The sequence below is a fragment of the Dendrobates tinctorius genome, unplaced genomic scaffold, assembly GCF_039654945.1.
Source record: "Dendrobates tinctorius isolate UK_male_01 unplaced genomic scaffold, ASM3965494v1 ptg000241l, whole genome shotgun sequence".
Classification (NCBI taxonomy): Eukaryota; Metazoa; Chordata; class Amphibia; order Anura; family Dendrobatidae; genus Dendrobates; species Dendrobates tinctorius.
Window position 1 is genome coordinate 15,792,501 of NW_027361908.1, and position 15,065 is coordinate 15,807,565.

Below are 15,065 nucleotides of genomic sequence, written 5' to 3' on the forward strand. Positions count from 1 at the left end.
TCGGACGGTAAGACGGACCCCCATTTGACACATTATTTTTTTTCCCCTATAATGGTCCGGTGCATCTTATAGTCAGAAAAATACGGTATTTATTTACATTTTCCCATTAGGGTTAGAGTTGGGCTAAAGTTAGGATTAGGGTTGGGGCTAGGGTTGTGGTTAGTGTTATGGTTAGGGTTGAGATTAGGGTTACGGGTGTGTTGGGGTAAGGGTTGTAGTTAGAATTTGGGGTTTCCACTGTTTAGGCACATTTGGGGCTCTCCAAACGCGACATGGCGTCCGATCTCAATTCTACCTAATTCTCCATTGAAAAAGTCAACTGGCACTCACCTTCCGAATTCTGCCGTGCACCCAAACAGTGTTTTACCCCCACATATTGGGTATCGTTGTATTCAGAACAAATTGCACAACAACTTTTGGGGTTTAATTTCTCCTGTTACCCTTGGGAAATTAACAATTTGGTGGCAAAAATCATTTTTGTCAAAAAAATGATTTTTTATTTTTAGGGCTCTACATTATAAACTTCTGTGAAGCACTTGGGGGTTCAAAGTGCTCACCACACATCTAGATAAGTTCCTTGGGGGGTCTAGCTTCCAAAATGGTGTCACTTGTGGGGGATTTCCACTGTTTAGGCACATCACAATTCTGCATTGAAAAAGTCAAATGGTGCTCCTTCCCTTCCGAGCTCTGCCATGCGCCCAAACAGTGTTTAAACCCTACATATAGAGCATCAATGTATTCAGGAGAAATTGTACAAGAAATTTTGTGGTTCATTTTCTCTTTTTACACTGATGAAAATAAAAAAAATTGATTCTGAAATAAAATGTTTGTGAAAAAAAGTTAAATATTCATTTTTTCTTTCCACATTGCTTCAGTTCCTGTTAAGCACATAAATGGTTAATTAATTTCTTGAATGTGGTTTTGAGCACCTTGAGGGGTGCAGTTTTTAGAATGGTAACACTTTTGGGTATTTTCTGTCATGTACACTCCAGACTTCAAATCTGAGGTGGTACCTAAAACAATGGTTTTGTGAATTTTGTTGTAAAAATGAGAAATTGCTGGTCAACTTTTAATCCTTATAACTCCCTAACAAAAAAAAAACTTGTTTCCAAAATTGTGCAAATGTAAAGTAGACAAGTGGGAAATGTTATTTATTTAGAATTTTGTGTCACATAATGCTCTGATTTAAGGGCATAAAAATTAAAAGTTTAAAAATTGCAATTTCACCATATTTCCATTTTTTTTCATAAATAAATGCAAGTCATATCGAAGAAATTTTACCACTAACAAGAAGAACAATATGTAATAAAAAAAATTCTCAGAATCAGCGGGATCCTTTAAAGTGTTCCAGAGTTATAACCTCATAAAATTACAGTTGTTAGAATTGTAAAAATTGGCCTGGTTATTAAGCTGAAAATTGGCTCTGTCATTAAGGGGTTAAGTTAGAATACCTTATAACACCAGCTTGAAAAATGAATTTATCCCCTTCACGCCACTTCCGGCACTGAACCCACATCCTTCCAGGCACTTACAGTCAGCTGTTTTGAACCGCTGACATGTGCCCCTAACAGCTGCGGGTGCAATTGCGATACACCTGCAGCTGTTAACCTGTTAAATGCCGCTGTCAGTCTTTGACAGTATAATACTCTCCACTGAATGATGACCCAAAAGTGTCTCTCAAAGCATGATGTTCCCATAGTTCACCCACATACAGTATGATGGTTGCCACATCACTCCACATACAGTATTATGGCCCTTACAACTCTCTACACACAGAATCATGGTCTCTACAGCCCTCTACACACAGTAGGACTGCCTCTTTATCTCTACAAACAGCATGATGACCTTTAGAGCCTCACATACTCAGTATTATGGCACCCACTCAGTGTGATACCTTTACAGCATGATGACCCACACAGCATGATGGTCCCCATAGCTGTCCACATGCAGTATGATGGCACCCCTGTACACAATGTATGATTGTCCATACAGCCCCCCTCACACAAAATCATTGACTCACTCAGTGTGGTGACCTCCAAAGCCCCCCACACATAGTATGATCATTCACATATCCCCCATATGCAGTACAATGACCCCCATAGCTCTTCACACACAGTATGATGGCACCCACAGCTCCCCACACACATTTTGATGGTCCATTCAGACCCCCACACACAGTATCATGGACCCTAATCAGTATGATGCCCCTACACAGTATGTTGGCTCCCATATGAAACCTAAACGCTGTATAGTTGCCCAACTTTATGATGCCCCCACACATCATGCTCCCCAAACCCAGGATCAGAGCCCCAACAGTCCTGCACAAGTAGTGATATTAATAAAATAAAACTCACTTTGCCCTGTTACCCAAATGCGCTGCTCAGCTTCGTGCAGCATGTGGACTGAGGTAATTGCACCACAACTTAATCTAGTAACATTATCACTCCTGCTGCCCTGAGAGTGAGATGCTCAGACTGTTCGGTTGAGCAGGGATTTGATGGCTCCCTGGTATGCAATTCTTTTCAATGGCATTTTCATCCTCGAGCTGAAATTGTGAAGATGGGTGGGGTGAGGGACAGTGACTCTAAGCATCACACTCCTTCCAACTCACAGGCCCCATAGCAGCCTTGTGGTTTTCCGCTATGGGTGATATGCAACTGTGGTTAGGGCTCCACCCATCCAACCAATGTTGTGCTATTAATTTGTGAATAATGCATTCATGTTACTTCTATCTTGCCAGACTCATTCAATGAAATTTCTTCAATATAACCAAACACATACAAACAGTGACATAGTTACGGTAACTCAATCTGATTCTATTAATTGATTCCACAATTCTTATCCAGAATCTTTCCAGATTAAGAAAGGACCACATCATATGTATGAGTGTTGCTGAATAAGATTTGCATCTTGGGCATCTTATTTCAAAAAAGAATTTGTACAGTGGGGAAAAAAGTATTTAGTCAACCACCAATTGTGCAAGTTCTCCCACTTAAAAAGATGAGAGAGGCCTGTAATTGACATCATAGGTAGACCACAACTCTCAGAGTCAAAATGAAATGAGAAAACATTTGAAGCAATTTGGTGCAGATATGAAGTAGAGTTCTTTTTTAATACTACAAAAGAGGCATATTTTCTGCTGTTTCTTTGCACAAAAATTCTGCTGTGTTTAACTGTCCAAGCAAAGTGGATGTGATCTCTTGAAAACTGCGCCCCCTGTGCGTCTTAAGATGCCGCTGAACTGTGAACTTTTGGTGCTTTTTTTTTCTCTCTTGTTTTCTATGTGGAGACTGAAAAAAGCATGTAAAAACTGCAGTTACTTTTTCAAGTACAGTATCAAAGCATTTCTGTATTATAAAAAACACATTGAAATCGTGGCTGCACACAGTGCACAGCTGCACCAGAAACACATCAAAAAAGGGGGAGAAGATTGTTACTGTGTAGTTTGGTGCGGACATCAGCAGAAAACAAAGAACACAATATTTATGCAACGTGTGAACATGGTCTTACAGGCACAAAAAAAGCCAGATGTCTTATAGTGAAGCTACGTAGAGATGAGAAATTTTTGGTTGCTATGACTGTGAATGAATGAACAAAAAATAAATCCACAGGTCCCAACTAGAGATAAGCAGAATGCACTGATGACATCGTGCTGCCCGGACTAATCAAGAACCGCATCGTGGACTCCAGAAGGTTAGAGATTTGCAGGTCTCCCGTCAAGCTACCAGATACCACTGACCCGGACACTGGACCAGAGACCCGTGAATCTATCCACTCATCTCTAGTCCCAACTGTCCCAGATACTGTTTTAAAAAATTCTGTGGAAGAATGGATGAAAAGCAATGTCTGACTTTCATTTGTTAATTTTCATCGATTTTTGATTTATTTTTACTTTTGTCAGATTTAAGTTATTTTGTTATCATTGTGGGTTTTTCTGTCATTAAACGAGGGGTGCCAACAATTTTGACCACGTGTGTAAACTCCTATGATTAGCAGGGTTCTCTTTCTCTTCCTCTCTCTCTCCTGTAGAGTGTAAATTTTTATGGTCAACAGAGTTCCCTATCTCTCTCCTCTCCCCTTGTGTATTTTCCAAGCAATTACAAATTTTCCAGTATTGAGATTCCCATAAATGTATTTGCCACATATCAAATTTTGGGATCAAATTTGAATATCAAAAGATGCGCTCATCTCTACTACTGAATTGTGGATGGATCGATTCTCACCAGTTTATAGCGACTTTCTTGGACATTAGATCATTTTTTTGCACTCTCAGAATAGGATAATTACGAGGATTTATTGGTGGACTAGGGGAACATGAGTACAGCACAGTTTGCTTCTTTATAAAAGCCTGTAGCCAAGGACATTCATTTACTGAAAGGGAAAAACCCCTTTATTGCAACAGCTATTTGTTGATGAAAAAAAAACAGCTTTGTAGTGAGCAAGACAGTAAATAGTATTTGGGACTGTTATATGGCATTCATAGATTATACAAAGTATAACTGATATATTATACTGGAGTCAAGTTGTAAATTGCATTAAAGAGAAACTATGGTAAAACCCAGAGATGACCATGACCTCTAAACTTGAGAAATGCTATGCTTGCAGGCCTCTTTTCTACCTCCTGTGCAGTATCATTTTCACATTGACCTGAAATCATGGGTTATCTGCACCAGACTGGTTACTGGGAATGTGCTGCCTGTAAATTGTATGTCAGGGTGTGTGCACACGTAAGCTTTTTTTTAAGCGTTTTTACTGGCAAAAATGCTTAAAAAACACTTACAAGAAGCATCCCATTCATTTTAAGGAATTCTGCACTTTTTGTGCATATTGTTACATTTTTTCCGTGAAAAAAACGCAGCATGTTCATTAATTTCGTGGAAAATTCGACATTTCTAGCTATTTTCTGTGAGACTGGGGACGCTCCGGAAAAAAACGCATAAAAAGCGCACTGAAAAAAATGCGCTTTTCTGGGAAGGACTCCGGTTTTCATGCAGAAATTTTCTGCATGCGTGTGCACATAGCCTAAAGGTTGTAGCTGTATCCATAGAACTCATCAGCATTAATCCATGGCATTGTTATAACAGCAGATTTAAAACAAAGTGTTGGTGAAGAATACCTATAAGTTATTCAATAATGTTTGGAATGATTTGAACAAATAAGCCCTTCCGGCACTTTAAGCATCTATGATTGGCGCTCCAACGACATCATAGTGAGGGGACGATCATTGCCATAGTGACCCGATGTCGTCATGGGAGGTGTAGGTAAATGAATCAAAGTGTTTCTGTTTAAAGTGACATAAAGATTGAGGCTATTGTTGTATAAAAAGGTGTGGGGTGCACCAAACAATCAATGGGTTCTATATATGAGGGTGCAAAAGCCTTGCATGGAGAGAACAATGAAATGTAAGAGAAAAAAGAGCAAGCAAAGAATGGCCTGCACACCAATTAAATCTGATAACACGTAATAACCGTAGAAAAATGCTTTATTGGAAAACACAACACACGTGTTAAAAACAATTAAAAAGGACAAAGGAAGTCCATGTAACACCCCCGCATATAATAATCACATACAGCCATAATAGATATAGAGCCCCTTTTGTATCATTAAGAGTACAGACAATGAAAAGCCATCACAATACACCATATGTGCAGAGTTTTTTCTGAGACATATGTAGTCTCCAAATTGATTCCTATATACCAGCCCAATGTACAAACTATCCAGGACCACAATTCAGGAGCCTACAAACAAATAAGGCTGTTAAGATGTAAGAGAAGTTGTAGCTACATACTCACTGAACCACCTAATGAGCAAAAACCCTGAAAGCCAGCTCAATATTGCCAGGTGATGTGCTGGTGAATGGACAGGCACCCATAAAGTCTGTGGATAGCCAAGGGAATAATGCCCATAGGCATCCAAAATCAAGCTAAGACAGGGCTAAAGACATGAGACAGAGGTTACCCTCAGAAAACAAAGGAAATTTCAGAGGGACAGGCTAGACTTTCAGCATCAAACTGTCTTCAATTGAAAGCATAAGGGTAACTCCCGCAGGAAGGGTCCCGCCAGATGTAGTGGACCAACTGCCAGAAATGTGCCTCCTACAACAGAAGTAAGTTCTAGCAATTTTTTGTCTTCCACGGGAAGCGAGTTAGACACAGGACCAGACGTGGCAGAAAACGTGGACACAAGAGCAATGAGAAAGCGACAAGTGAGACACAGGGGTCGCTTTTCTCCCTTGCAACACGGATATATGACCAGACGCAAGTAACGGATTACAGTGTTCATGAGACTTCCCAAAGGCAGGTTGAGATATCGGCTGATACCCTACAAATTGTTAATTTGTCTGACCATGTCTTAACTCCAGCTGAAACTTCAGTGCTTAAGAAAGGTCTTACCTTTGTCATGTCATTCATCATGTTGACAAATTCAGTCTTGTCAAAGATTTATACTTGTTTTGCAGGAATCTCATTTTTCAAGTGATCCATAGAAAACCCGATATTATGCAGACTTTACCTGAGGAGGATCGTCAGACGTTCCGAGACCTTTTGGAACTCCTGGATGAGAATCAGGCTGGCTTATCAAGAAGAAAGTTTCCACATAGGAACAAGTCAAATAGGGCTCCGTCGTTTTCATTGGTACCAGCCATTAAGATCTTTTTTGAGTTGGTGAAGCGGGAAATGCTCACCATGATTCCACAGGTGAGGTCATCTCCTAATCTTTCTCAGGTTGAGAAGCAGGCACTACGGGCTCTCAAGAACAATAATGCCTTTGTCATCAAAGAGGCCGACAAGGGGGGAATGTGGTGCTTTGGCCCACCCACATGTACTTACAGGAGGTAAATAGACAGTTAAGTAATGTACTCTTTGATCAGAAAATGCCATCGGATCCTACCTCAGTTTTTCTGGGGAAGTTTCGAGTGATACTAGATAGGGCGGTTGGCTTTGGTATCATCACTCCTGAGGAAAAGAAATATATGTGGGTGGAACATCCAGTCATTCCCACCTTTTACATGCTACCTAAGGTGCATAAGCATGCCACCAACCCCCCTGGCCGGCTCATTGTATCCAGTATTGGGAGTATGTGCGAGAAGGCCTGTGTTTATATGGATTTTTTTCATGCAGCCACTGGCCATTTCTCTTCCTTCCTTCATCGGGGACTCCTCTCACTTTATTGAGGTCTGCTGTAAGATCACCTCACCAGCAGAATATCTTCTTGTCACCTGCGATGTGGAGTCATTGTATTCAAATATCAAACACGAGGACGGCATCAATGCGGTGGCATACTTTCTCAATAAATGTGAGTGTGGGGCACAATGGATTCTTGTTGGAACTATTGAGGTTAATTCTTCAGCATAATTTCTTCCTGTTCGACAGGGCATTTTACCGCCAGGTCTCAGGCATAGCAATGAGGGCTTGGTGTGCACCGGTCCTGGCAAACGTCTTTTTGGGGTGGTGGGAAGACGTGACTGTCTACACGTCAGACATCTTTCAACAACACGTGTGCCATTGGCACCGTTTCCTAGACGACATATTCTTCATTTGGGTTGGCACGGAGATAGAATGTGTCCAGTTTTTGGAAAGTTTGAATTTGAATCCTTTTAATATCTGCCTTACCCATTCAATATCTTCCAGCTCCACCACGTTTCTGGATTTAAACATTCGTGCGGCTGATTCACGGTTGGTGACAGACCTCTACCATAAGCCAACGGCCACCAATGCTCTATTGGAATACAGCAGTTTTCACCCCAAACATACTAAGGTGGGTGTGCCATTTGGCCAATTCTTTAGAACAAGAAGAAATTTTACACGTGATGAGGACTTCTATTCACAGGCTCGTGATCTTACAGGAAGATTAAAACATCATGGGTACCCTAAGAAGGTCATTTCAACAGCATTTCAGCGGGCATGACAACATGACCAAGCGTCCCTTCTTCCGCGAGTTCAAAATCAGGACCCTCAACTCCGCTTCATTGCGGATTATAACAGCAGTTGGCACCAGGTAAGGGATATTCTGTCTAGACATTGGCCTATAATCACAACGGACACTCAGACCTCTTTGGTCACCAGTGTGCAACCTTTACTAATGACTAGGAGGGCACCCAATCTCTTAATGATACAAAAAGGACTCTATACCTATTATGGCTGTATGTGATTATTATATATGGGGGTGTTACATGGACTTCCTTTGTCCTTTTTAATTGTTTTTAACACGTGTGTTGTGTTTTCCAATAAAGCATTTTTCTACGGTTATTATGTGTTATCAGATTTAATTGATGTGCAGGCCATTCTTTGCATGGTCTTTTTTCTCTTACATTTCAAAGATTGAGGCTATTGTCTAAATAACAAGCACAGCCAAACAATAGTACTATGTGGTACATGCAAACCAAGAACAATAATTGATTATATAGTTTGGGGAAAATAAGTATTTGATACACTGCCTATTTTGCAAGTTTTCCCACCTACACGGTATGCAGAGGTCTGAAGTTTTTATTGTAGGTACACTTCAACTGTGAGAGACAGAATCTTAAAAATATCCAGAAAATCACATTGTATGATTTTTACATAGTTAATTAGCTTTTTATTTCCTGAAATAAGTATTTGATACAATAAAAAAAAACAGAACTTAATATTTGGAACAGAAACCTTTGTTTACAATTACAGAGGTCAGATGTTTCCTGTAGTTCTTGACTAGAGATAAGTGAACCTTTTAAGGTTTGGTTTGGTTCGGTTAGGATAGGCAAACTTCCCGATGTTGGCAGTATGTATCCGAATCCCATTGAATTCAATGGGAGGCAAAACTAAACGCATAGACAACACCTTAAGGGGTGCCCCAAAAATTGCCAAAACAGCTTAAATTAGGGGCAGACACAAGGAAAAGTGGCATCAATTGACCAGAGAGCAAATAGTATAATTGCTCAGCATGGATGCATGGGACAGACCTTGGAGCAGCATTTCTAGCTGAAACTGTTCAATAACAGGTGGATGAGTGACAGGTGTAGACCTGCTGCTCTGAGAAGTCTGCCAAATTCAGGCAACACACATGAAGGAAACCCAAGTTGGAGTCCAAACATTTCCAAAAATTTGGGGTAGACACCAGGAAAAGTGGCATAAATTTACCCACAGCAGAAATTTTATAATGGCGCAGCAGTCAGGTCTGGGACAGCTTTTCCATTTTTTAATTTAAATTAAAATTAAGAGGTGTTGAAGGATCGGTGTAGGTCTGGAAAAGCTCAAACTGATTTTCTGCTCAGCAACACTCAGGTAGCACAAATAGCAGCTTTGCAGACTCCTATTGTTAGGGCTCATACTCAGATTCACATGATTCTCGTGCGAGTCTCTCGCATGAAGACCTGGCACTACTGCCGGTACTCGGACCGGAGCGTGCGGCTACATGCATTTCTATGCAGCCGCACGCTCCAGTCCCAGTGCCGGCGGCAGTGCCAGGTTTTCATGCGAGTCTCTCGCAAGTGAGTATGAGCCCTTAGAAATATTTGACCCCTTAGTGACAGAGCCAATTTGCAGCTTTATGACCAGGCCAATTTTTACAATTCTGACCACTGTTATGAGTTCATTTTCCCCTTCACCATTGAGGTCTGATGAACTCCCTCTTCTGGTGAAGGAAGGTAGTGAGGCTGATTACCAAGCACCTGGGCAAGATGATGATGACTGGGTGAAGGGAATTACTGACTGGATATAAAGCAGCCGACGCCCTTCTGCCTTGCTGGTGATCTCTCTGAGGGATTCTAGGAGACCAGTCTGATTCCTGCTCCTCAAAAGCTAAGTTTTCTGCTCTACCTTTTGCATTTGTGTTTTGGTTTTGTTTTGCATTGTTTTCCTTGATTTCTGCCATTCCCTGCTGGGGTGAGCTGAATTCCTTTTTGCTCTGTCTTCAGAAAATACCTGAGTACTGAATATAGTCTTTTTGAATCCTAGCGTCTTCAGGGATTTTTTCCCTATCAGCTGTTGGCTCTTGTTTTGATAGGGTTTTGGCAGATTACAGACAGCAGCTTTTCTATCCTGTCCTATCTAGTTAGCTTGGGCCCCATCATTTGCTCAGCCTATCTTTCTATCTGTGTGAGTGTTTTTTCATCTTGCTTCACCGTCATTATATGTTGGGGGCTGCCTATTGCTTTGGGGTCTGCTCTGGAGCAGTTTAGAATTCCCTTTCTGTCTTTAGGCTATGTAGTTCTCCGGCTGTGAACGAGGGGTCTAGGGCACCGTAGGAACCCCCCACGGCTACTGCTAGTTGTTGTTGATAGGTTCAGGGGTCTGCAATGCAATAGCTGCCAACTTCTCTGGTTTTCTGGACTTAGCTAGTATTTCTGTTTTTGCCTCCTACGGTGAGTCATTCATAACAGAATCACAAGCCACACTGCAGATCCTAGGGTACTCAATAGCAGGAAAGAATTGTAAAAAAAAAAAAAAAAAAAAAAAAAAAAAGTGGGCGGTCCTTACTACCTGGAATGATAATGCCTTGGCAGCTCTCTTTCGGAAGGGTTTGTCAGAAGCCATAAAATATACTATGGTGGGATTTCCTGTTCCCTCTGGTCTTGACAATTCTATGTCATTAGCCATTCAGGTTGATCGGCGTTTACGTGAACACAGGACTGCACGAGAGGTGTTGCCACCTGTTGAACAAATGTCTGAACCTATGCAATGTGATAGAGTTTTGTCCAGGGAGCAACGTCAGGAGTTCAGAAGGCGTAATAAGCTGTGTTTTTTTTTGTGGAGATGCCTCGCATATTATTTCTGTCTGTCCTAAACGAGAGAAACGTTTTGCACACACGTTTTCTGTGGGTGGTGTTCAACCTAAGTTTCTTCTGGCAATTACTCTGATCTGCTCCCTGTCCACATATTGCGCCAAGGCTTTTGTGGATTCGGGAGCAGCCCTGAACCTAATGGACTTGGATTTTGCTAAACGTTGTGGATTTCCTATGACACCTCTGCGGACGCCTATCCCTTTGAGGGGGATTGATGCTACTCCTTTGGCAAAAAATAAACCTCAGTTTTGGACCCAGGTAGTAATGCGGGTCACCCCAGACCATCAAGAAAATTGCAGATTTTTGGTGTTGCATAATTTGCATGATACCATTGTTCTGGGGTTTCCCTGGTTGCAAATTCATAGTCCAGTTTTGGATTGGAAATCTGTGTCTGTGGTGAGTTGGGTTTGTCGGTGTGCCCTTAGTGAGGCTCCGGTTTTTTCCACCTCTCCTCAGTCGCATGATGTTCCTGACTATTTGGCGGATTTTTATGATGTATTTAGTGAGAATGAGTCTGCGTCTTTGCCTCCTCATAGGAGTTATGACTGTGCAATTGAACTGAGCCCGGGGTGTAAATTTCCCAAGGGTCGGCTCTTCAATTTATCTGTACCCGAGCACGAGGCTATGCGATCCTATATTAAGGAGGCGTTGGAGAAGGGTCATATTAGACCATCCTCTTTACCCTTAGGTGCTGGGTTTTTTTTCGTGGCCAAAAAGGATGGTTCATTAAGGCCTTGTATTGATTATCGTGCCCTCAACAAAATTGCTATTAAATATCAGTATCCGTTACCCCTGATTTCGGATCTATTCTCCAGAGTTAAAGGTGCTTGCTGGTTTACCAAGCTTGACCTCAGGGGGGCGTATAATCTTATCTGCATTAAGCATGGGGATGAATGGAAGACGGCATTTAATACTCCAGAGGGACATTTTGAGTACCTGGTGATGCCTTTTGGGCTCACTAATGCCCCTTCTGTCTTCCAGTGCTTCATGAACGATATTTTCGGAGACTTTGTGGATACATTTTTGATCATCTATCTGGACGATATTTTGATCTTCTCCAAGGATTGGGATTCTCACGTGGAACATGTTCGGACTGTGTTCCGGATCTTGAAGGAGAATTCCCTGTATGTCAAAGGATCGAAATGCCTTTTTGGGGTACAGAGGATTTCTTTTTTGGGATTTATTTTGTCTCCGCCAACTATTGAAATGGACCCGGCCAAGGTATAGGCCATTTATGATTGGGTTCAGCCCACTTCTTTGAAGGTCCTCCAGAAGTTTTTGGGTTTTGCTAACTTTTATCGGAAATTTATAGCAAAATTTTCTAGTATTGCCAAACCATTGACTGATCTGACTAGGAAGGGTGCTGATGTGTTGAATTGGTCTCCGGAGGCTGTTTCTTCCTTTCAGGAGCTGAAGCGAAGATTCACTTCTGCCCCGGTTTTGCGGCAACCTGATGTCTCACTCCCGTTCCAGGTAGAGGTGGACGCTTCTGAGATTGGTGCAGGAGCTGTTTTGTCCCAAAAGGATCCTGTAACATCTAAAATGAATCCCTGTGCTTTCTTTTCCCGAAAGTTCTCTCCATCTGAACATAACTATGATGTGGGTAATCGGGAACTGTTAGCCATGAAATGGGCATTTGAGGAGTGGAGACATTGGTTGGAGGGAGCTGAACATCAAGTCGTGGTCCGCACTGACCACAAGAATTTGATTTGCCTGGAGTCGGCCAAACGCTTGAACCCTAGACAGGTTAGGTGGGCCTTGTTTTTTTACACGTTTTGATTTTGTGGTCTCTTTTCTTCCTGGCACTAAGAATGTCAAGGCTGACGCTCTCTCTAGGTGCTTCTTTGCTGATTCTCCTGTGGTAACCAAGCCTGCTACCATCTTAGGCGAAGGGGTAGTTCTTTCTGCCTTGTCACCCGATTTGAGACGTGCTCTGGAAGAGTTCCAGGAGGACAAACCTGAGCATTGTCCCAGTGGAAAGTTGTATGTTCCTGACCAGTGGAAGAAGAGAGTGATGTCTGAAGTTCATTGCTCTGCAATGGCTGGTCATCCAGGTATTTTTGGTACTAGAGATCTGGTGAGTCGCTCTTTTTGGTGGCCCGCCTTGTCTCGTGATGTCAGGAATTTTGTGCAGTCCTGTGGGACTTGCTCCCGGTCTAAACCTTGTTCTCGCTCTAGTGGGTTGTTGATGCCTTTGCCGGTTCCCAGAAGGCCATGGACCCATATTTCAATGGATTTCATCTCTGATATGCCTGTGTCTCAGAGAATGACTGTTATTTGGGTGATTTGTGATAGGTTCTCTAAGATGGTTCATCTTGTACCACTCCCTAAGTTGCCATCTTCCTCTGAGTTGGTGCCCTTGTTTTTGCAACAGGTGGTTCGCTTGCACGGGATTCCTGAGAACATTGTATCTGACAGAGGAGTTCAGTTTGTGTCTAGATTTTGGAGGACTTTCTGTTCCAAGCTGGGAATTCAGTTGTCCTTCTCCCCTGCTTTTCACCCTCAGACCAATGGGCAGACGGAGAGAACAAACCAGACCTTGGAGTCGTATTGGAGATGTTTTATTTCCGCTGATCAGGATGATTGGGTTTCATTTTTGCCCTTGGCCGAATTTGCTTTAAATAATAGAGCTAGTTCTGCCACTTTGATGTCACCTTTTTTTTGTAACTTTGGGTTTCATCCTCGATTTTCTTCAGGGCAGGTGGAGCCTTCTGCCTGCCCAGGTGTTGACACTGTGGTGGAGAGAATGCACCAGATCTGGGACCAAGTGGTGGATAAGTTATCTCTCTCCCAGGAAAAGGCCCAGCGGTTTTCCAACCGACATAGGACCATTGGTCCCCAGTTTAAGGTTGGTGATATGATTTGGTTATCATCAAAAAATATCGCTATGAAGGTGGCTTCTCCTAAGTTTAAGCCTAGATTTATTGGACCTTACAAGATTTTGGAGATTATTAATCCGGTCTCTTTTCTTTTGGCTCTTCCTGTTACATTTAAAATCCATAATGTGTTTCATAAGTCCTTGTTGAAGAGGTTTGTTGAACCAGTAGTTCCTGGGGTGGCACCTCTGGACCCTGTACTGGTTGAAGGTAACATGGAATATGAGGTAGAGAAGATACTGGATTCCTGTCTGGCTAGACGGAGACTCCAGTATTTGGTTAAGTGGAAGGGTTATAGTCAGGAGGATAATTCCTGGGTCTCTGCCTCTGATATTCATGCCAAAAGATTGGTGCGTGCCTTTCATCGGGCTCACCCTGATCGCCCTGGTGGCGTGGATGAGGGTTTGGTGACCCCTCCTCAAGGGGGAGGTACTGTTGTGAGTTCATTTTCCCCTTCACCATTGAGGTCTGATGAACTCCCTCTTCTGGTGAAGAAAGATAGTGAGGCTGATTACCAAGCACCTGGGCAGGATGATGATGACTGGGTGACGGGAATTACTGACTGGATATAAGGCAGCCGACGCCCTTCTGCCTTGCTGGTGATCTCTCTGAGGGATTCTAGGAGACCAGTCTGATTCCTGCTCCTCAAAAGCTAAGTTTTCTGCTCTACTTTTTGCATTTGTGTTTTGGTTTTGTTTTGCATTGTTTTCCTTGATTTCTGCCATTCCCTGCTGGGGTGAGCTAAATTCCTTTTTGCTCTGTCTTCAGAAAATACCTGAGTACTGATATAGTCTTTTTGAAGCCTAGCGTCTTCAGGGCTTTTTTCCCTATCAGCTGTTGGCTCTTGTTTTGATAGGGTTTTGGCGGATTACAGACAGCAGCTTTTCTATCCTGTCCTATCTAGTTAGCTTGGACCCCATCATTTGCTCAGCCTATCTTTCTATCTGTGTGAGTGTTTTTTCATCTTGCTTCACCGTCATTATATGTTGGGGGCTGCCTATTGCTTTGGGGTCTGCTCTGGGGCAGTTTAGATTTCCCTTTCTGTCTTTAGGCTATGTAGTTCTCCGGCTGTGATCGAGGGGTCTGGGGCACCGTAGGAACCCCCCACGGCTACTGCTAGTTGTTGTTGATAGGTTCAGGGGTCTGCAATCCGATAGCTGCCAACTTCTCTGGTTTTCTGGACTTAGCTAGTATTTCTGTTTTTGCCTCCTACGGTGACTCATTCATAACAAACCACTGTCACTTTATGAGGTTATAACTCTGGAATGCTATAACATATCCCACTGATTATGAGAATGTTATTTTGTGACATATTGTACTTCATGTTAGTGGTACAATTTCTTTGTTGTGACTTGCGCTTATTTATGAAAAAAACAGAAATATGGAGAAAATTTTTAAAATTTCACAATTTTCAAAATTTTTATCCCCTTAAA